The following is a 23,719-nucleotide window of genomic DNA, read 5'->3' as shown; positions in this document are numbered from 1 at the left end:
TACATAAGCAATATGTTTTCCATAACTTTCTAATTGCATTTTTTCATTAGTTTTGCCTTCCACTCCACTCCATCCTTTTTCTTTAACAGGTAGCATTGCTGAATCCATCACTAAGAAGTATACAGTCTGGGATTTCAGAAATATATTTGAAAGTGTGCTATTGCCCTGAAGTATGAGACAAATTTTTATATGAAGTGAAAAGAGTTTTCATAAAACTTTTGAGTCTAAGTTGTTACTCATATCAGAGGCTGAACAAGAGTGGTGAAAATCTACATACTTCCCGGGGCTGAGAGAACTGAGCCCACACGCAGACACCTGCTGGCTCCTCGCTAGCCACACCTGTACATCCATTTGCTCGTTAAGCAAAGAAATAGCTCCATTCTGTGTCCTTAAAGATTGCGTTTCTCAAAGAGCTATTTGTAAGTTTGTAAAACAGAATCTGTAGCTTAATCATCTACACCTACCTCTTACTCATCTGAATAGCAAAGAGGAACAGAATTAAAATTAAAAATTGCTGCTGCAGAATCCACAGCAATTATGTTAATGCGATTCTCAACACAATCCCTTTAGAGCTTTTTAAAACTTCAAGTTATATTTTTAATTTAATAACTGAAGAAAAGAATGTGTGTGATATACCTGTACCATAAGGAAGAAAAAGAAAAGAGATATGAGAGAGCTAGTACGCAGGGTAATGTGCTCGGATTCTATCAGGCAGCACTGGCTCAGTACTGCATTTTCTCTGACACCCTCATCTATGCACCCACGTAGATGGTTCTCTCTCCATGTCCAGCAATGTCCAACAGCATCCTCTGCAATAATGAAGGTATTCTATATCTGCGCTGCCCATTAGACGCAAGTGGGTATTTAAATCTATTAAAACAAAATTTAAAACTGTTTCCTTCACATGTGGCTCGTGACTACTGATTTGCATCGAGAATGACCTTCTGTTTAAGATAGTTCTAGCACTTATCATTTTATTGGTGCTAGATCTTGAGCCAGAAAACTTATCTTTTTTTCTACAAATATTTATTTGAGGACTATTCTGTACCAGGCACATAGTAGGGCCCAGGATAGAATGATTCATAAAGCATGCTGGAGTGATAGAGAGACAAAAATAAGAAAATAATTATTTGATTACTTTTATTGTATATAGTTATACATTTTATTTGGGCTTCCCTGGTGGCTCAGACGCTAAAGAATCTGCCTGCAATACAGGAGACCCAAGTTTGATTCGTGGATCAGGAAGATCCCTTGGAGAAGGGAATGGCTACACACTCCAGTGTTCTGGCCTGAAGAATTCCATGGACAGAGGAGCCTGGTGGGCTATAGTCCAGGGGGTCACAAAGAGTGAGGCACAACTGAGTGACTAACACTTTCACTTTCATACATTTTATTTAGGGCAAGGAAATGGGTGTGTTGAGAAGGGCTAGTAGCATTTTTTTAAAAAGTGATCAAACAAGATCTCTCTGATAAAGCAGCCTTTGAACAGTGTAATGGGTTGAAATGCAGATGCTGATGTCCTCACCCTCCAGTACCTCAGAATGTGACTTTATTTGGAATTAGGATGGTTGCAGATATTAATTAGTTAAGATGAGGTCACACTAGAGGATGGTGGGCCCTAATCCTTCATGACTGGTGTCCTTATAAAAAAGAAAAATTTGGACACAGAACCACATACAAAGGAAAGACAAAAATACAGGGAGAACACCCTCCACTAGCCAAAAAGGGGCCTTACACAGACCTCCCCTCACAGCACTCAGAAGGAACCAACCTGCCAACACCTCAATCTCAGACTTCTTGCTTCCGCAAGACAATAAATTTCTATTGTTTCAACCACCTGGTCTGTGCTTTTTGTTACAGCAGCCCTAGCAAGCTAATACAAGTGGACTTGGATGGACAAGCGGTGTGAATTGTGCATGTCCTTTAATCCTCAAAGCTCTCCTATGGGTCAGGCATCAGAGCCCTAATTCAACAGATGAGTATTTTAAGGTTAAAGAGAGTAAGAAATCTGCCTGAGGAAATTTTGCTGTTCTGTGGCAGAGTCTAGACAGAAATCTGAGTTGGCCTGACTGCTGCACCTGAATGTTGTCTTCTTGATATTACTCTTTGACTGCTGGGCTTATCTTTTCCTGATTCCACAAATAGCTGCTTCAACACAAGCTAAAAAATTAATATTGTATGTTAATAACATTACCTTATACAGTAATGGCTGATATAGTGTTTTGCTTAAAATATAACTTTAAAATCTAGCAGAAATGTCTTATTTGGCTTTTTGTTTAAAACAAATTCTACTTTTAATTGTCTTAATAATATATAAATCTTGGCCTCTGGATTGTTTATATAGCTATACCTATCCATCTATTCGGAGAAGGCAATGGCACCCCACTCCAGTACTTTTGCCTGGAAAATCCCATGGACGGAGGAGCCTGGTGGGCTGCAGTTCATGGGGTCGCTAGAGTCGGACACGACTGAGCGACTTCCCTTTCACTTTTCACTTTCATGCATTGGAGAAGGAAATGGCAACCCACTCCAGTGTTCTTGCCTGGAGAATCCCAGGGACGGGGGAGCCTGGTGATCTGCCGTCTATGGGGTCACACAGAGTCGGACACGACTGAAGCGACTTAGCAGCAGCAGCAGCATCCATCTATTATCTATATACATATTACATATGTACATACATAAACATACATGTTTAGGCTACTGTATGATATTTTAGGTAAGATTAAGCTGTGTTATGTAAAATGCACAATTTTCTTCTCTTAGTCTTTTTCCCCACCACTTTCTCTGGTCTTTCATGTGTACAAGTTGATATTCTTTTTTTACTTGCTTCAGAAGACAACAAATTGTTCAAAGTCTTATTTCAATGAGGACAGATAATTCCTTTGTTAATGGGCAAGTATGCATGTTCACAGACCCTCACCTTTGTCAGAAAAGCTCTGACATTCTCTTCTGGAGAGTATGTAAAGTCCACTTCTGAAAATATAAGTTCAACACTTGCTCTCCTGAGAATGGATGGCAGAGAGCTCTTATGAGAAGATAGTCTATGATTTGGTGTGCTCAGTTGATGAAAAGAAACCATTTCAGTGGGCAGACACATTTATCCAAATGAAAAAGGCTTTTTAGAAATGTTCTAAATATGGCCTGACTTTAATCAAGCAATGCCATCTGTTCTGTAAGTGGCAAGGTCGCAACTTTTATAATAGGAATAGCATCCAATGCCAGAAATGAACATACAGAGATACAACTGCTGCCTGTACTAAATACTCCTCCATATATTCTAGGATGTAGATACAGATACAGGTATAAGTTATAGATAGATAGATAGATCTGTTAGCTTCAGTATGACCTTCATAGGAACTACTGTACCTTGTCCTGCTTACAAAGACAAAGAAGTCTTGCTACTGACTTGTTGTGGAATCTTTGCTAAGTCATTAAATTTTCTTAAGATTCATTTATAGATTCTCTGTGTCACAGTTATGGTGAGGATAAAATGAGATCACGTTTGTGATGGTACTTTGTGAACTACACAGTAAAGTGCAAGCAAAAGGCATAATTTTTACTATTTGCAAATGATGGTTCTTAGAAATTTTAAAAATGATTTAAAAATATCTTTTGAGTACCAAACAGACTGTCAACCACTTTGCCTGGTTATCATTATCTCATAATTACATGACCAGTTATGCACTATGGCTATTGTCATTTTGCAGAGAAGTAAACAATTACTTAAATGGTTTAGGTAAGTTGCCTAAAATTTTCCAGCTAGTTGATTCTAGCAAGTGGGTTTGAGCCCAGACTGATTGCACCTCACAGTCTATTTGCTTAATCACAATCCCTCTCAATTCACCATATCCCCTTAAAAAAAAGAGAGAGGGTTTTGAGGTTGTTGTTTTGTTTACTATCGATATAATATTTTACTTTTGCTTTTGGACAAAAGATTATAAGAAACACTGATAATTTTTAAAATTCTAAAGCAAAACTAATAAAGTTTCAGTATTCATATACATATATATAATGTATATACACATCTATTTGTAAAAGAAAAAATCAAATCTTACGTTCAAAGCCCTAAATACTATTTACCATGAAGTATTTCACAATCATATTCTTTTATACATTTCAAAGACCTTTCTTTCATATATGGATAGTCACCATGGAGATATAACTAGTGCCAGTATTAACTACTTAGTTGTCATTTTTTCAGAATCCTCCACTAATCTTTGTGTGCAGATATTTACACCAATAAATAGTTATACTACTTAATCCATTACTCATACCTGTTATAATTCATTATATAAAAGAGGAATGGCGGGGGCAGATGGAAAACAACATAGAAAGTGAAGAAATCTGAGAAGAAATTAAGCTTTAATAAAATTTTTCTTGACAATGATTAAGATGTTTGCTGTAAGACAGCTGGTTATTAAAAATGAAAAACAAACCTCTAACATACCACATTACATAGAATTTAATCACAGCATTACTATAAAAAATGAATGAACAGTCCCACTGGTGTCAAAACATGTAAATTGCAAAACTACTGTATGTGTATTTGTGTGTGTGTGTGTGTCTGTGCGCGTGCATGCGTGCCCATGGGTACCTTAGTCTGTTAAGCCTTCTGTGAGCAAGGTTATATGCAATACCAGATTGCACTGCCATTAAAAAATTGATTATAAATGATCATTAATAGATAATGAATCAGCCAATATAAGTGTTTGAGGATAACTAACTCCTATCATGGCCTTAGTTGAAAGACAAATAGAGAACCGAACAAGGAAGTAATAACATTTATGGCACTATTTTTCTTTGGCCTTCAAAGATATGTATGAACATAGGTATTTTAAAAAATAAATATAAATATGAAAGGATGGAATAAACCATAGTGAACTGAAGACACCATATAGTATTTTATATGAGACTGCACAAAAATTTTCATGAAAAAAATTAGGAAGATATGCGATGGCTCAAAGTCTTTGGTTTTCACAACTTTGAAGAGATTAGTGAATTTGTTGTATGGCATTTCACATTTGTTGTGCTAAGTCATGGGATTCGGGCTGGTCACTTAAATCCCTACCAAGAGTATTACTTCTAATAATACTCTTAAGGCACATAGGAGAATTCTTGTTCTGTTTTACTTTCATTTTGTCTTTGGTTTTTAAGACAGTGGGACCAGAAGAATTCCTGCTGAATTCTACCAACCAAAATCTCTCTTTATAATATAATATATTCTTTATAATTTTAGGAACATTTTTCTGCAATTTAATTTTTATAATTAATTAACATTAACCATTTTTTTAATTATTCCTTACAGACTTGTGCCACCATTTTAATGCTATTTTATAGACTGTTGGTAGAATAATTGGTATAATTGGTCCCTTCTTTGGGACACTTTGGGTTCTTTCCTTTTTTTCCTATTATAAAGAATACTAAGGCGAACATATTTTTAACAGACGTCTTGGCTCATTTACCTGAATACACCCTAAAGTTAAATTCCTGCAGAGGAGAGAAAGTCTTGTGTTTTGGAAAGATAGTTGGTATTTTAGAACATTAGCTCTAGATGGTGGCAATGAAGCAGATGGATTCATTGGGGGAGAGAGGAGACCAAACACTGAGAAGACTATGATCTGAACTCAGGCAGCAGCATCAGGGGTGCAAGTGATACGGGCAGAAAAGATGTTTAGAAGGTGACAGGACGTGGAGACTGATCCATGGGGCAGGGGAGAGATCTCAGGAGAGACAAGAGTCAAGGGTGGCCTGCAGGCTTCTAGCCTGAATAACTGGGGAGTAGATAATGAGTTCCAAATTGAACATGCTGTGCTGGAGGTGGCTTCGAGGCATCCTGGTAAAAGCAGTCAACAGGCAGAGCACAGGCAGAACCATAATAAAGTCCCAGGACAGAGACCTGCTTAGATCTATACATCTAATCGAATACGATGAAACCTAGTTTGATTTTACAGGACTCAGCCTGCTCTCATGCGACCATTTCCTTGCTCCCGTTACCTTCTCCTTTCACCCCTCAAATTTTAGTGCATTGGGATGGACATGTATACCCTGCTATATTTAAAATGGATAACCAACAAGAACCTACTATACAGCACATGGAACTCTGCTCAGTGATACGTGGCAGCTTCAATGCAAGGGGAGAATGGATACGTGTATATGTATGGCTGAGTCTCTTCACTGCTCATCTGAAACTATCACAACATTGTTAATCGGCTATGAGTGGCCAGTGGCTCAGTCGTGTCCGACTCCTTGTGGCCCCATGGACTGTACACTGCCAGGCTCCTCTGTCCATGGAGATTCTCCAGGCAATAATACTGGAGTGGGTTGCCATGCCCTCCTCCAGGAGATTTTCCCAACTCAGGGATTGAACTGGTGTCTCCTGTGTCTACTGCATGGGCAGGCAGGTTCTTTACCACTGCAACATTTAGGAAGCCTTGTTAATCAGCTATACCTCAATATGAAATAAAAACTTTAAAAAAAATTTTTTAAATAAAAACCAAAGTGCATCTGGAACCAACAACATTATTGGAAAGGAGGGTTATATTTTGAAAAGATATTTATACCCTCATTAAGACATTTTTACCATAACCTTTAAAAGTGTGTACATTTTTGTTACACATTTACCGATTGTAGGAAACCGAGGTTCTAAAAAGCTAAAAGGTTTTTTCTGTTTCCCAGCTGGTAAATATCAAAGTCAAGACTTGAGTCCTACCCTTCAGAATCCAACACCAGAGTTCTCCCACTATCTTGCAACTACATCATTTTTGTTTTTCTTTACTGTCTCCTGCTCTACTTTCTCTTTATCCCCCTTCTTCTAATCATGATATCTTTATTTATGTTCATTCATAATTTATCTCATTCTTACGGCATGAAAACTTTCAAGTCATTTCATGAAAACTGATCAAAGTCTTGCCTTTGTACCGTGCATAGCTGAGCTGACACAGGTACTTTCAGTCCACTCTCACTGTGAAAACCCAGCCTGTTGCGCCTCTGGGACAGACTTTAAGTCCTGGCTTACTCACAGCCCTGTGGATATTACTTGGAATCCTCTTCTAGTAACCTGCTCTTCTGCCTTCTTCAGTGATCCTCGACTCCATAAATCCTGCCTGATAAGTATGGATGCAACTCAAGCCCATTCTGCTCTGTGGGATCACTAGGTGCTCACCTCTTAAACTAAAAGGAAATATTTTTAAGTGTTTCTCTTTTTCAATACTGAAAAATCTCTAAAAATGTATTATACGGCCATTTTCATTCTTTAACGACATGGTTGAGGTTTAAAGCAATCCTATATCTCTTTCTCCCTTGCTTCCTCTCCTTCATTCCCAGAGATTTATTGACTATGATTCCCTTATAATGCTACCCTGAAGTCATATTTACTTTCCAGGGTTTTTTTAGATCGAGTCTGATTCAGAAGCACTTATTTTACTGGTTTAGTTGCTGTTGTTTTTTTTTAATCTTGAAGGTGAAAGTGACTTTCTTTGGCTTCCCAATTTCTTTTAGAAAGCCATTATAACTGAGACAGGAGAAATCTAAACAAGATAACACAAAAATATTCTGATCAAACTCAATTCTTATTTTTGGTGGAAAGCTGTTGATTGAATGCTTGGTGTCATTTTCAAAATAACAGCTTTATTGAGTCAGGACTGAGAAACAGTCATCTGCATATATCTAAAGTGTGCAGCTTTACAAGTTTTGCCATGTGTATATACCTGTGAAAACATCACCACAACAAAGCAATGAACACATCTTTCCTAAATGTCCCTTAGGTTTCTCCTGAATCTCTCCTCCATCCACACCCTCCACTTTCTTTGCAGAAGGCATACCTTATTCAGACTCCAAGCCTTCTCCAATTTCTCTATAAACTCAATTTTATCTTAATGAAAAATACAACAAGATTCCTTTAAAATGTGACAAAATTATCCAAGGGTGAAGAAAGAACCTTTAAGATGAATTACTACAAATTAGAAAATAAGATGAATAAGCCAATATAAAGCTATAACAAAGTCTATAGACAAAGAATTCCCCTTCTTTCTCAAAAGGCTGATAAACAAGTTGAAATCTAACCAATGAGCAAAGAAATGGCAATTAAAATAACTCAAGGATTCATTTAAGTTGGTCTTTTTAGCAAAGATTCCAAAAAAATTTTTAAACGCTATGGGTTGGAGTGGGTTTTTGAAAGCAGACAGTTATTATATTGCTGGGGAAAAACTACAGATTTCTAGAGGATAATTTGGCTAGAACCATTGTAACATTAAATGGAGACTATTTTTGACCTAGCAACTTGTCTATACATTAATGCAAAGGAAAGAAATCAGTGAACAATGTCAGCAAGTTAGGAGAAATATGAACATTTGTTAATAAATTGGTTACATTGAGGAGATGGAGCTGGGGGGGGGGTCAAAGCAGGTGGAGTTTGCTGAGCAGAGTGACAGAGGAGAGTGCAGGTCACACAGAGAATGTGGGGCATGTGCACTGGCTCCCCTCCAGCCTCCAGCTGAGCATCCATCAGCTTGCGGACAATGAGGTTTCTAGAAAAGGGCAGGAGTTAGGGATAACAAGATGGCAAGAGAAAACTTTAAAGGGTAATAGCTATGCTTGCTATCTTGATTTTAGTAATACAGGTGTATATGCATATATCAAAATTTGCCAAATTGTATACAGTCCATGGGGTTGTAAAGTGTCAGACATACTAAGCGTGCACACACACACACATATACTTTAAATATGTGCAATATACTGTATATTGATTTTTTAATTGGGATATAGTTGCATTGCAATGTTGTGTTACTTTCTGTTGTGCAACAATGTGAAGCAGCTACATGTATACATACACCCCCTTTCTGTTGAACCTTTCTCCCCCTCCCCCATCCCACTCATCTAGGTCACCACACAGCATCCCAGAGCTGAGCTCCCTGTCCTACACAAGAGCTTCCCCCTAGCTATCTATTTACACATAGCAGTGCAAATAAGTCAATTCCAATCTCCAAATTCATCCCAACCCCTGCCCTGGTCCACACATCTGTTCTCTATGTCTGCATCTCTATTCCTACCCTGCAAATAGGTTCACTGGTACTATTTTTTCTAGAATCCATATATACACATTAATACATGATATTTTTTCTCTTTCTGACTTATTTTGCTCCGACAGACTAGGTCCATCCATGTCTCTAGAAATGACCCAATTAGCATTCCTTTTATGACTGATAATGATATGGCTTTATTTCAACGGAGTTCTTAAAATAATTTTGTAAAGAAAAATATATGACTTAAAATGGAGTGATGGGATAGCATATTGCTCAAGTTAACTTTTCCATATATACAACTTAGCATCAATTCACATCGACATCTCTTCATGTTCTCTAAAGACATGGTAAGCAAGCAAGTGAAGTATATCTATCACTCAGTCATGTCTGACGTTTTGTGACCCCATGGCCTGTACCCCGCCAGGCTCCTCTGTCCGTGGAAATCTCCAGGCAAGAATACTGGAGTGGGTAGCCATTCCCTTCTCCAGGGGATCTTCCTGACCCAGGGATCGAACCTGGGTCTCCTGCATTGCAACATCTTTATAATTTGTACCCAGATGTAGCAAATTATTTTCAAAAATTTTGGTGGTTTTCTTTGCTGGATCAAAGTTCTTTCTAATATGAGACTATTTAATCACGACTCATCACTCTAACAAACCGTAATTCACTAATAGCAGATAAAGGCATATGCTAGAATTTGCCTACCTTCCTCTCCCCATAATACTTATGAGGCCTAGCATCTCTAGAAGATATATCGTTATTAACTCCAAGAAAGGGTTTGATGCCAAGATAGATATAATCATACATGAAGTAAAATCTAAGGAATTTAAAACAAGCTTTGGCTTAACTGAACATTAAGAGATATTCTTCCAATAGGACATTTGTAGGAAAACAGGAAAGCCAGGTGAGCATATGCCATGGGGCTGGCCTGAGCCTTATCTACATTGTGGCTGGATAATGGATGTTCCTGAATTAGAAAATTATTATTGGGACAAAATTATCTATACTGACTGCTGTCAACCAATTTGAGGTAAAATATTATCTTGGCAGTTGACTGTGGGAATTTGGGATACTGCACTGGTCTACGTAATGTATTATTGATCTACAGTTAAACTGATCTGAAGGTCAGACTTCTAGGATTTCTCTCAGGCTCACATTCTGAATCAATTACTGTCTTTTAGGAATGGCTATATTAGAGGTCCCTGACTCATCTTTAGCCAGAATAACAGGAATAAACTCAGTGTTGTGGGCTGCAGAGGCAACAAAATTAGTGCCTCTATATTTTGCTTTACAGATTGTTCCTGAATTATGGCCCCGCAGTCATGCTGCCTTGCTCACTCGAAGCTTCTATTTTGAGAGAGAATTCAAATAACCCACTTGTTTACACTGCAACTTAGTCCAGAGGTTCTCATCACCATTTATTTCAGGTTTTTCAACTGAATCACTCTGCCCATCGATATGTATACTTGTAAAATTTGTATTTATAGACACACGTGTGTGTGTGTGTGTTTTAATCGGACAATGGTGAATTCTCAACTTCTTGCGGACTATACTGAAAAACCTAAAGGACAGTCCGGATCATAAATAGAGTATTCTACTCTCTGAATTAGGTTTACATCCTATTATCACATAATATTTTGTACTTTAAAATAAACCAAGGGGAACATTTCCTGTAAAGGTATTACTTCTTTCTACGCAGGTCATAATACCGGGAAACAAAGGCACATTTAAAGCTTACTGGAGCCGTTTTTCTACTCCGTCTGCCAAAGGACTATGCTATTAATACTAAATGACTGAGGTGACTTAAAGTGGTATAATTTGTGAAACACCGACTACCAAAAAACTTCTAGAGGAGAATGCATAAAAAGAACTTCATTGAAATATCTGAGAAATGGTGGCTAAACTCTAAGAAAAACAGAACTACTTGTGTATGACTGTACAGCCAACTTCTTTGTTCCCTTTGGCAATTTGCTATGGTCTGGATATTTTCCTGTCCACCACAAAAACAGGTTTACCATGAAAGGCAAAGTTTCCGACCTCTCTCCAAGGCACTGGGTAAGGCTGGGTTGACATGCTCAGATGATTTAGGAATTTTGCAAAAGCAAGATATTTTAACTGTACTCATGACCAATGTCTACTCACTGTCTTTGTCTATACACTAATACTCCCCCTTAGGTTGGGTGTCACTGGAGTGACTATGGATCTTTTGGGGATCTGGCTAACTAAAAGTTGAACTAGAGATGCATTTAGTTTAGGTTTGGTGATATTATTACTTGGTGGATCTCAGTTTCTTCCCTGTATCTTTAGGTTACTGCTAGCTGTTCCACAATTGCATTGTCGTTTCACTCTCTACATAGAAAACATTATAGAATCATGGTCACATGAAGAGGTAATCAGAGAGTACACAGCTGGAAACTATAAAGCACCTCCCCCCACAAATCATAATTTTATAGATTCTGGATGCCTGTGGAATTAGTCAGCATTATTAAGTTGGTAATTAGTCATGATTTCCTTTTTTAGTCTAAATAAGTATTCAACTATTACCTAATGTATTCATTTCTCTCAAAGTGGGCTGCCTGAGTTGTAAAAGACTCAAGAGTCAAAAAAATCTGGAGCCATCCCCTGTCCACCACAACAGTGACCCTGAGATATGCAGAAGTAACTTCCTTTACACTATGACTAAGGAATACAGTGAATATGAATCTATTTGTGAAACACAAAATTGTGATATTCAGCATTTTTAGGGGCTCATTCTGGTGGTCATCCAGGAATATAATAGGCTTACTCCTATTGCTAAACTAAAAATAAGTTAAAATTAAAAGACTGCCCCCTCTTCTTGACAGTGAGATAAAAATATTTTATTCCTCATAAGACATTATGAATTTAATTTGCCTTACAACTGTTGGTTGTAAATGCATAGTTCTCCAGAAGTGCATTTTAAAAATTGTTTCATATAAAAACAAAGTTTATGCTCTCAATGTATAGCAATATATTTTGACAATTCTCTGGTTAAATATTCACAAACATATATGTTAGTGTTGACACTGTGATGGGCTTTGTACATTTCTTACCAAAAGTGATAAAACTTGTAAGCCATATATTTCACAAGTCTGCTTGTTCAGCCCTTCCTACACACTGCTCAGAGCTCAGCATCTCCACAGACTGGAGGAAGAATGGAAGTTTTCACCAGGTTCAGCAAATTACATAAATCGCACATGACAAAAAATTGTTAGTATAGAACTAGTATTACGTATCATTTTTGCAGAATAATTTATAGGTTAACATTGGTAAACTAAGGTCAGTATTATCAAAACATTAATCAAAACTTTATCTGTAGCTAATAAGATTATTATACTTAAAACTATGAACTTAGATATACTGAATACGTAAGTCATGCTGTAATTTCCTATCATTCCCTTGTATATTATTTGTAAATATACATTTACAAATTTTATTTTTGAAGTTGGGGAATCTCAATATTTTTTAATAAAGAAAACAGTGATTTCAAATACATTTATACCAGTATAAAATATACCTTTATTATAAAATATGCAGGTATCCTGACACACTTCAAAGAACTAAAACCTGTCTTAAGATGTATATTCTACCACATCAATTATACATGCGGGCAATAACTTCAATTAAAACTGAAGAAGGTCGGAGGTGAGGGTTTACAGAGAAAAAGTATTTTTAATTCTTTTAATTATGGACTACTTTAAGAAAGCATTCAGAAGGAAAAGGTTGAAGCATAACATTATACAAATGTGTTCACATTAAGAAACTCAATATGCTATAAATAAAGATTTGAATTAAAATTCATTTAGGAAACAATCTGCTTGAAAAGGTTGTTGAATGGAACTACTAAACATATAACTTATTAATACAATTTTATTTTTATACATCTTTACAGGAAGAGATAGATGTAAAATGAAGTACAACTAAATCAGTGATTTTTAACCTGCAATCAGTACCCGGTAATGGTAACATGTATATGGCACTTGTACCCCTAAAATTAAAGGCAAATTCTTTGTGTGATTATGACTATATGAATAGGTTCCACAAGAGTGTTGCTATATCTCACTGGATGTTTAGAGGATTCCAGAACCCCTAAAAGAGTTAAAAAAAAAAAACAACCCATAAACTTAACCTATTTTGTTTTTCAACTTGAAAAGAGCAATTTCATTGGTAAGAACAAAGAAAAGAAATGAACTTCTAAATGTGATAGCGATGTCCCAGTTCTACCCACGCATCACAAGATAGGGAGAAAAATAAATTCCAAGATTATTTTGATAATTTCAAGGAACAAAGTGCTCAGGAGACATATTCACTGAACAATTCCCAAAGTGCTCATGTGTGAGAAATGTGAAAACTCTAAAAATACTGTTCAGTGACATCTCGATAGTTCTTCAAAGTACCAGACTAAAAACCACAGTCCTTTTCCAAGACAGTCTCAAATATGACTACATGTTACCTCTACGTGCTCAAAATCATTATATGAGAATTGTAAATACTCTTTGAGCCTAGGGATACTTCAGTAACCAAAATACTATGAAATATGAGTTTTCAAATTCATTAAAGGACAAAAAGGATGATTAACCATTTATTTTAAGGTTATAAAATGTACCTTCAATATTAATGACACGAGCAGTAAGTGACAGCAACATTAGGCCTGATACTGAAAGAAAGTCTTCTTGTGAAGTCTGCTGACCAAACCATAAAAAAGGTGAGGCATGAGCATGGGATTTCTCAAAAACCTCTGCCATTAGAGGAATTATGGAAGCATCTTGGATATTCAACTCCAAACAGATGTGTTTAATGGAGGACACGATGGCTGTGTTTGGTTGTATTTTCAAGGCAAAAAGAAATCATTAAAAATATTTTGTGTCTCTCCAGTGACATGTGATACCAAGAGGAGGTGATAGGAAACCAGAATGCCTTAGCACAAAAAATACTTTCCTCAAAATGAGTTGTGAGCAACATGGAAAGAGCTGGTGACTTCAGTTGACTTTCCCTCTTGAAAAGGTCATTTTAGGCATCAGGAATGTTCTGAGAGGGATTTCTATGCTACGTGGGAATTTGGGTTCTTGTATGTAGGGAAATCCCTGTCTCTAAATTAAATTCATTTTTTACAAATATTTGTTTACGTTTATTTATTTGGCTCCACCGGCTCTTAGGTGTGGCATGCGAGATCTTCGTTTCTGCATGTGAGATCTAGTTTCCTGACCCGGGATCGAACCCAGGCCCCCTGCACTGGGAATGCAGAGTCTGAACTGTCAGACCATCAGGGAAGTCTAGTTAAATTCTGTGATTCCTGATTTATTAAGAATAATTGCTTGCCACTGCAGAGGACACAGCCTGATAGTAGGGCAGCTACCTAAACACGGCCTTTAATAGCAATCAGTGAAGGCTAAACGGGAGGCAAAGGACCAGAGGTGTCAGGCAGAATAAGCTGTACACAAAATACAAAATTGTATTGCCAGATGCATTAGTGAATTTTAAACCATAGCTCAATTCTAATTCTTCTTCTCTAAGGAGAAATGAGTAAAAAACTAAAGCTTTTTTAAGGCAAAAGCCTGAATCCAAAGCATTCTCATACTCTGGAAACGCGTTCGCATGTAGAAGTGTGAGCAAACGGGAGGTCTTAGAAGTGATAAAGAAAAAGACATCAGCAGGGGTAAAGTAGTGAACAGGCCTTCAAGATAAGGATAAGTAATTTGAGATCGGTTAGCAAAGCAATTGGGAACCAGTAAGAAGAACTGAAATGATGAGTAATGAAAGTTAGAAGATTAGAAAAGCTAGACAGATTACTTTGGGAGGCAGGGTTTTGAAATGATTCAAGAGTGTAATGGCCAGAGGGGAGATTGCAGAATTGAGATAGGAAACCAAAAGACAGGGATGGATAGAGCTATTCCTGAATCAGGAGTAATACGCCCATGAAGATGGAGGAGGGCTGTTTGTAAATAACAAAAAAATAAAAATAAAAATGAGGCCTTTATTAAAGTTTGGGCATCTTATAGTGCTCCAGAAGGCACATTTATGTGCCATTTGCTTGGCATCTATTAGGACATGTTTGTTGCATAAATGAAGAAACACATAGTTCCAATCTTACATAAAATAATCATTTAAAACCATCACTTTGAGAAACAAAAGTGATGACCATTAGATAAGAAAATGTTGACAGTTTATTTTATAGAGTTTCTTTTAAAGAACTGCTTAGACTTTGGTCTACAAGTTGAAGAGCCTCAATGTTAAAGTCTATTTTAAACAAACTACTTTGAATTTGTTCTTGATGTACAGGAGCTTTTACAAGAAAAATACAGCCCATCTAACACTGCAAACAACATGTAATTTTAAAGAAGAAAAAATCCAGAGCTTTTCCCTCCCCTACTTTTTCAAATTAGAGACAGCAACATGATGGACAGGGAAGCCTGGCGTGCTACAGTCCATGGGGTCGCATGACTAAGCAGTTGAACTGAACTGAACTGAATATGATTTTTACTCATATGTTTTCAGAACTAAGAGGCACAAGTTAGAAGAATGGTTCATTTAAGACACTTTTCCTTTTTGTAAATCTAACACTTATGGTTGTTGATAAAATAACCATTCTTTTAGTCACCAAAAGGCTTCAGTATTTGTTCTAATTTTCCTCTCCTTTTGATTAATACAAATTATGTCTGGAGGAAATTAATTCTAAGAGTTAATGGAATAAGGTGGCTGAAGATGCAGAAATCACACAAAGATGAGTTATCTTTGTGTGTCTTCAAGTGCTAAATTTGTATTGTGCTGTATAACCAGCAATGACAACTCTCTTAAACTGACTGAGGGGTGATCTTTAAAAAAATCATGAAAATTTAAAAGAGGTCACAGCCTTTAGCTCCACTCTTAGCGAGTATTTAAGTGACAGGTCTAAGTACCATGAAAACAAATATTGAAAATAACTTTAAAGACCTAAGAACTTTTCCAGTTAGTAGTTTCTATACTATTTTAATGGTGAAGTTGTCTTATCATAATGCCTTGCTAAAAAGCACATAATAAACAATATCATTCTGTTGCCAATTCAATATACTGATTTTTTTTTTCAGTATACTGATTTTATATATCCATTCACCAACTTCTCCAGCGTTTGCTAATTTCTGGTGCTTCAAACGTCATACAATAGGTTAAAAAAAATCCAAAAAATAAAACTGAATAGTTGAAACAATGCAGCCCAAATAAACATGATGCAAACTTTATAAAATGAAATTTTTACATGTTGGTTATGATTTTTTTATTTTATAAAAATAATGGTTAAAATGAGAAAAAAAATCTTTTCAAACCAATATACTGTTTCATTTGCTATCAACTTCTAATACAGATAAGAAAAATCTTTGAAGTCATAGTTAATGGACACTCAATAAATATGCTTCTTTTTTTCTTCAAAACAAAGGAAAAAATAATTTTATCTGTACTTTCCTCCTGACATTCCATCTAGCTGTCAGGATGCTGCTGCTACTGCTGCTAAGTCACTTCAGTCGTGTCCCATTCTGTGCAACCCCATAGACGGCAGCCCACCAGGCTCCCCTGTCCCTGGGATTCTCCAGGCAAGAACACTAGAGTGGGTTGCCATTTCCTTCTCCAATGCATGAAAGTGAAAAGTGAAAGTGAAGTTGCTCAGTCGTGTTCGACTCTTAGCGACCCCATGGACTGCAGCCCACCAGGCTCCTCCATCCATGGGATTTTCCAGGGAAGAGTACTGGAGTGGGGTGCCATTGCCTTCTCCGGTCAGGATGCTAGTATCATGTATATAGGAACTGTCACAAGAGGTCCTTGGGTCATCAGATATATGAAGCTAACTTTTCCATAGAAAACTAAAATGATTGTTCAGTGGTCTTGACATTAAAAGAACAGTTGGACTTATAAAAATGATTATTTGTTTTCCTTCCTTCTGATAACTCACAGCCTAGTCCTTTATTTTTGGAAAAACACTGGGTTAGGGAGAGAAAGAAGGAAATGAAGGAATGAAAGAAGCAAACAGTCTATCAGACAAGGCATTTCCCAGTGCCTCCTGGTTCCAAAATACCTCATCATTCCTAGTGGATTCTGCTATGAGAACTCCTTCAGGAATGAATGACTCATTTCCCCAGGTTTAGGAAGGGCTTTCAGCTGTCAGCTCTCTTTGTGAATTGTGTCAGCTAAGGAGGGTCACCTTGTCCAAGCATCTAGTATCAAGTAAACAAGAGAGTATAGAGGTCCAGCTCAGGAGTTGTTTAGGACAATTCTGAGGCCCCATCTCAGCTTCTGGACTCTCTGCTGGGTCTGCTGAGGCCTTTTTTCAAGGCTGCATTTCAGACCAATTTGTCCTTCTACCTTTTCTCCAGATCTGCTTTCTTCCCTTCCCTTCCATGGTCCCGAAATTCTCTTTCTCAGAATCTGCTTCTCTGCTTCCGAATCTGTGAACCAATCATTTTTGAACATTGTGGGCATACAGTTAGTCCCTGCCTCGGACCACGCATTCTTTATTAAGAGTTGGCTGTTTAACTCTGAAAGTCACTGAAAAAACTAAACCCTGGAAGCCTTTCCAGCTCTCCATTTATTTTCCATTCTGCCATCTCCATGGACAGGCCACATAAGCACCGCACTGACACATTCCAGCCTGGACTCTGTTTGCACAAATGTTTGTGCTGTAAGCTCACGGTCTGTAATGACAAGCACACTGAGTACACTGCGAGAACTCCCTCCTGCAAAACACATGAGACTCTTACAGCTAATACTGGTATCTATTTCAGGTAGATATCGATGCAAATGTAATTAAGATGTGTACATGTCACTGTGGCTTTTTAACTTCCTTATGACCGTGTATTTGATAGTAGAGATCTCAGGACTTTACTCTCTACTCATTTATTTTCTCCCAGAAGAGAAATTATTAATATAAAACCTTGATTCCTCAGTCATTCTTTAAATCTCAACACTTCGATTAATTGGACATCAGCAAACACTCATTTTAAATATAACAATTCAAAACTGACTGTATGCTCTTTTTTTAATTACAAATTTCATCATGGAAACTATCAGAGGTATAAATGCAGTTAATGTGAGACTCACAAACAAGAGACGCTGAATTCTCTTATCTGTTACCCAGTGATTCATTCTGTTCTGAGGAAGCAATCTTAAATAGTGTTGCAAGGTACATAAATGCCACTTATCTGGCTCTGCTTATTCAAAACAAATTCATGGATATTTAATCATAGTTATTAGAATTGAACTGTTACATTCCAGAAACATTTTAATGCAAAATAAATACACTTTTTAGAAATATCAGTTTTTAAAAGTGAAAGATATCATCCCACCTTTCAAAACTGAAAGTAATAAAATATAGCTATTGGTAAGATTTGCATAGCGGCATATTGAGCTGACTATTCTTTAATTGAATGTTAAGCAAAAAAAAAAAAGGGTTTTAAAAAAGCAATGATTATATGTGAGAATATAATATGAGTATACATTTTAATCCTAAGAGATCATCCAAAATCATGGTGAATGTGATATTTGTATGTGGAAGTGGAATGAGGTGGAAATGTAAGATTAGGAGCAGAACATACTACTCTGTAGGTCTGGAGACACAGTCAGAAGTACAGAAAGAGCAAAGAATGAGGACATTCATACCTAAAAATCTTCCTGTTAGCAATTAGGCCACAGAAGATTCACTCTAACACCACACTCTACCCAGTCATGGCTAAGAAAGTACTTCAAAACCATGGAAGCAAAAAAACAGTTACTTCAAATGCACATTCAAATATAATTCTGAATTAATAAATTCTAAATTAACAAATTAATTGCTCAAGCAATTTATGGGGAAAAAATAGAGAAGAAAGGGAGGGAGGGAGGAGAGGAGAAGGAAGAAGGGGAGGGTAAGAGGAGAGGATAGGAGGAGAAAAGAGAATGAGTCTCACACAGCATTTTTCAGTGCCCACAGGTTCCAGGATATACTGCCCTATACTAAAAAGCTGACAGTTGCTCATCCATCCCCTATTGGTCATTCACCCCTGATAAAGGCACCAGCTTACAGGCTGACTCTGTGGTCTGGAATGCCTCCTAGTCTATCTGTCAAGGAGGGTGAGGCCCGGTGTCTCCCAGACCTATTGGCACAAAAACGGGGAGGGTTCACTTCTTAGGAAAATTGTTCGTATTTTTTTAACAATTTTGTAAAAATATAATTCAAAGACCACGTAATTCATGGATCTAAAGTATACAATTCAATGACTTTTAATATATTCACAGGGTTGTACACCCAAACATAGTTTTAGAACATTTCATTACCAACCAAAAGAAATCTCTCACCCCTCAGCCATCTACCTCCAATCCCTCATGCCCCTCACCTCCAACCTTTCAATAATAATATATTCCTGTCTCTATAGATTTGCCTATTATGAACCTTTCATATGAATGGGATCAGGTAATATACTATTCTGGCTTCTGTCACACGTTTTAAGGTTCATCCATAAAACAGCATGTATTAATACTGAATAACTTCATTTTACTGATTTATCACATTTATTTATCCATTCATCAGTTTTTGGACATTTGGAAAGTTCCTACTTTTATGCTATTATAAATGATTTTGCTATGAACATTCCTTTACAAGTTTTTGACAGAACATGTTGCCAATTCTTTGGGGGTATAGACACAGGAGCAGAATTGCCGGATCACATTCTATGCTTAACTACTTGAGAAATGACTGTTCTATATCATTTTCATCCATTCTCATATACCTAAAAAATAAAAATCTGAAATAGTCAATGCAAAATCCTTCTATTGTGGTAGAGTTTGCTGCCCCACACACCTTAGAGCAAAGCTCCTAGTTAAAATGGCCTTTGTTGTTCCATGAATGAACACTGTTAAGTGTTTAATGAGATGGTTGGATAAAATCACTGATTCAATGGACATGAACTTGGGCAAACTCTGGGAGACAGTGAGGGACTGGAGGCCTGGGGTGCTGCAGTCCAGGAGGCCACAAAGAATCAGACACGACTTAGCAACTGAACAAGAAGTGTTTAATATCCCAGACATTCTCTAGACATGGAATTATAACAGCATATGTCTTTCTTTTTTTCGAGACAGCATACCATATATTATCAATGATAACTAACTTAAAACATTCCTATTGATATATTTCCTATTATAACCCCTTGAATGCTATATTGTTGTCCGGAAATTCAATATAAAACATGTTGGAAAATAACATCATTACCAGTAAAAATAGGCAATACCTTATATTCATGTCGTATTTTCCAGTTTATCAGTCACTTCAACCTAAAATTATTCATTTAACCTTCATAGCATTTAAAAGAACTTTCTCCCAGACACGAGAAAACTAAGATTCAAACAGGTTAAGCTGCTTTCAAATATTAAATAGATAGTTACAGAGTTGGGTAGGACTTGACCCCAAGACTCCAAAGTTCAAGTCAAGAACACTTCCAGCTACAACTATTCTAGTAAAAGGTGGGCTCTCAACTATGTCTCTATGTCCCCAGGTTTCTACTCTTGTCTTTCCTTTCTATAACCCCACCTCCCACACACCACACACAATAATCGTACTACACTCTCAGTTCACATACAACACAACACATATACACACAGAACACAGACATATATATATATGCCTCACACACACACACTCACCTCACAAGCACACAGAACACATTCACACACACATAGATACAGCTCACATACAAGCCACACACATAAACTTCACAAAACAATACTCATGCATACACTCTCTACACATAATACACTCAGATAAAAATCTGATGCACATGAAATTCATATGTACACAGACCACACGCAGATCTTTCACACATTTATACCTCTCACCTACATACACAAGGGAAGAAAAGTTTGTGAATGTGAAGCATCAGATTACAAGGCGCTGGGCCAAGTTCTCTAGGGAAGGGACTCGGTGTGATGAGGGGACCTGCTGCATTCTCTCTTAGCCTTCCTTCCTCCAGGACTGGCCTGTAACTAGAGTCAAGGTGTGCCATCTCTTGCTAGAAAGCCCTTCTCAAGTCCACGTGATGCATGGCTGACAAGAAAGTGATTAGAGTCAAAGACTTGGAGATGGGATTTGAGGGCAGTAGGCATCCCTGCCTCAAATCTAAACTGTATGTAGGGTGCAAACAGCTGAAACATATATTGACAGGTTTATCTATCACTATAGTGAAATTTATCACTATATACTTCACCAAATGCATATAGGAGAGGATTCTGACATTTCTAAGTCCTTAGCCATAATACCATCATTAGTTGTGAGAACTCCAGATGTTTCTAAACCTCAGTGTCTTTATTATGACAATAACAGAACCTATTTCCTATAGCTTTTGTAAGTTCTAGGAGCAAATGCTTCACATAAAGTGCTAAGTATATGGTAAGAATTCAATAAATGGTATCTCTGCTACCATTGGGGTGTCCCTGGTTGTTCAGCAGTAAAGAATCCACCAGTCCATGCAGGAGACATGGGTTCGATCCCTGGGTCGGGAAGATCACCTGGAGAAGGAAATGGCCACCCACTCCAGTATTCTTGCCTGGGAAATCCCATGGACAGAGGAGCTTAGCTGGCTACAGTCCGTGGAAGAGTTGGACACTACTTAGCAAAGAGTCTGACACGACTTAGTGATTAAATAACAGCTACTGCTACCATTATGGAGAAGGCAATGGCACCCCACTCCAGTACTCTTGCCTGGAAAATCCCACGGACGGAGGAGCCTGGTAGGCTGCAGTCCATGGGGTCACGAAGAGTCAGACACGACTGAGCGACTTCACTTTCATTTTTTACTTTCATGCATTGGAAAAGGAAATGGCAACCCACTCCAGTGTTCTTGCCTGGAGAATCCCAGGGATGGGGGAGCCTGATGGGCTGCCGTCTACGGGGTCACACAGAGTCGGACACGACTGAAGTGACTTAGCAGCAGCAGCAGCAACAGCTACCATTATTATTATTCTCATTTTCACAAAATATTGGGTTGGCCAAAAAGTATGTTCAAGTTTTTCCAGTACACCATATGGAAATATCCAAACGAACTTTTTGATCAGCCTAATATATACTCAAATTGTAGTCACAGCATAATTTTTTTGAGATATTTAAAAAACAAATTAGAAAAGAAAAACTGAAAAACAGACTATCTGGAAGCAGTATCTCTATAAGAAATATAACCACTTGCTACATTATGAATAACTACCATGAATAATAATAATTTTTTGCTATTATAATTGATGGAATTGAAGAATGTCTCAGAAAGTGCAATTATTTATTTTTTACAATTGCTAGCAAAATTGAAAATCTGAGGAATCAAACAATTCTATACATGCCTAGTGATTTTTTCTCCATTTTGCCAATGAGTGGACTTTTTAATATCATCATCACACTACGTGTACACCTGTGTCATACTCTCCAAACCTTTAAAATGAATTTCTATCACTGAACAAACAAAAGTTTTAGGTTAAATTTCTAATGAAAAATAAATTTCATCATTTGTTTTCTAAAAAATACCAGCAGCTCTGCATTTTTCCTATAAGTTTACAGTATGTATATCACATATATATATCATATATATATACATAATGTTTAATGTGTATGTATGCTATCTAATTATTTTTAACTTAACAAGGATGGGATTTTAGGTGCTAATCTATTGGTATTTTGATTTATGCAGACTATTACTCAGTAACATCGTCTGCATTCTTTAACTGGTACACACAGGTCATTAGCTCATAGCAGTAGATTTATAAAATAAATGCAAGGATACACAAATCATTTTCATGCCTAAGAGTGCTGATATACTTTATATATTATAATAAGGCTTTTTCTGAATTACACTTTTAATATATAATCACTGTTTAATATCATGAAATCTGAATTTATGCAGTATTTTGTGTTGCCCTGCTTTAGAAATTAATATAGCCCTTACCATAACTAATATGGAAACATTTGAATTTATTACATAAAATACATATTGGCTTTAAACTCCCTAGGCATCCTTATAAGTAGGTTTCTGGGAAATTTTGTTCTTTGCAGGAGAGTGAGTCTTCTAACTGCCCATGTTTTGATGCATATGGAATATAAGGATGCACATGGTGGTTCAGACAATGCCCTGCACACTGGAGCAAAAGGCTGGCCCTTTGATGGGTGAGAAAGAGGATGCTAAGTTTCCTCCTAGTTTGTTGAATTAGAATCAACATATAAAAAGAATAATTACAAATGACACTTATCAAAAATAAAATTTAAAAAAACCCCACTGTGTGTTTATTCTATGCTTGGTAGAGTGATAATCAATTTTTAAATACATAAGTTCATTTAATTCTTAAAAAATTATATGAGAGTTACCATTACTATTGTTTTTGTTTAGTCGCTGAGTCATGTCTGACTCTTTGTGACCCCGCAGACTGCAGCCCACCCCCAGGCTCCTCTGTCCATGGGATTTTCCAGGCAAGAATACTGGAGTGGGTTGCCATTTTGTTCTCCAAGGGCTCTTTCCAACCCAGGGACTGAACTCACGTCTCCTGCATTGGAGTCATATTCTTTACCACTGAGCCACCAGGGAAGCCCTCTCATTGCTGTACCTAAAGAAAGGAAGGAAAACATGAAGCTTATTAAAATATTACTTACTAAGGCAAGCGATAGTCCTGGGTGCCGAGGTCCTCATGTCTGTTGAATTCAAACCCCAAACTTT

At 37.1% G+C, this 23,719-nt stretch overlaps 1 protein-coding gene across 10 annotated transcripts in view; it reads right to left on the bottom strand.

Annotated features, from left to right (window-relative positions):
* PDE4D (phosphodiesterase 4D) overlaps positions 1-23,719 on the bottom strand; it is a 1,605,399-nt gene that overhangs the window by 664,111 nt on the left and 917,569 nt on the right. For 2 of the 10 annotated variants that reach the window (XM_059878812.1, XM_015459068.3), the window contains exon 1: positions 1-23,719. This exon is cut by the window's left edge. The exons of the other annotated variants lie outside the window; for them this stretch is intronic. The gene's annotated coding sequence lies outside the window, so the exon portion shown is untranslated. 10 annotated transcript variants of the gene reach the window in all.

This window comes from Bos taurus, chromosome 20, assembly GCF_002263795.3.
Source record: "Bos taurus isolate L1 Dominette 01449 registration number 42190680 breed Hereford chromosome 20, ARS-UCD2.0, whole genome shotgun sequence".
Lineage (NCBI taxonomy): Eukaryota > Metazoa > Chordata > Mammalia > Artiodactyla > Bovidae > Bos > Bos taurus.
The sequence above is the reverse complement of the archived record's forward strand: the minus strand, read 5'-3'. Positions and strand labels throughout refer to the sequence as shown.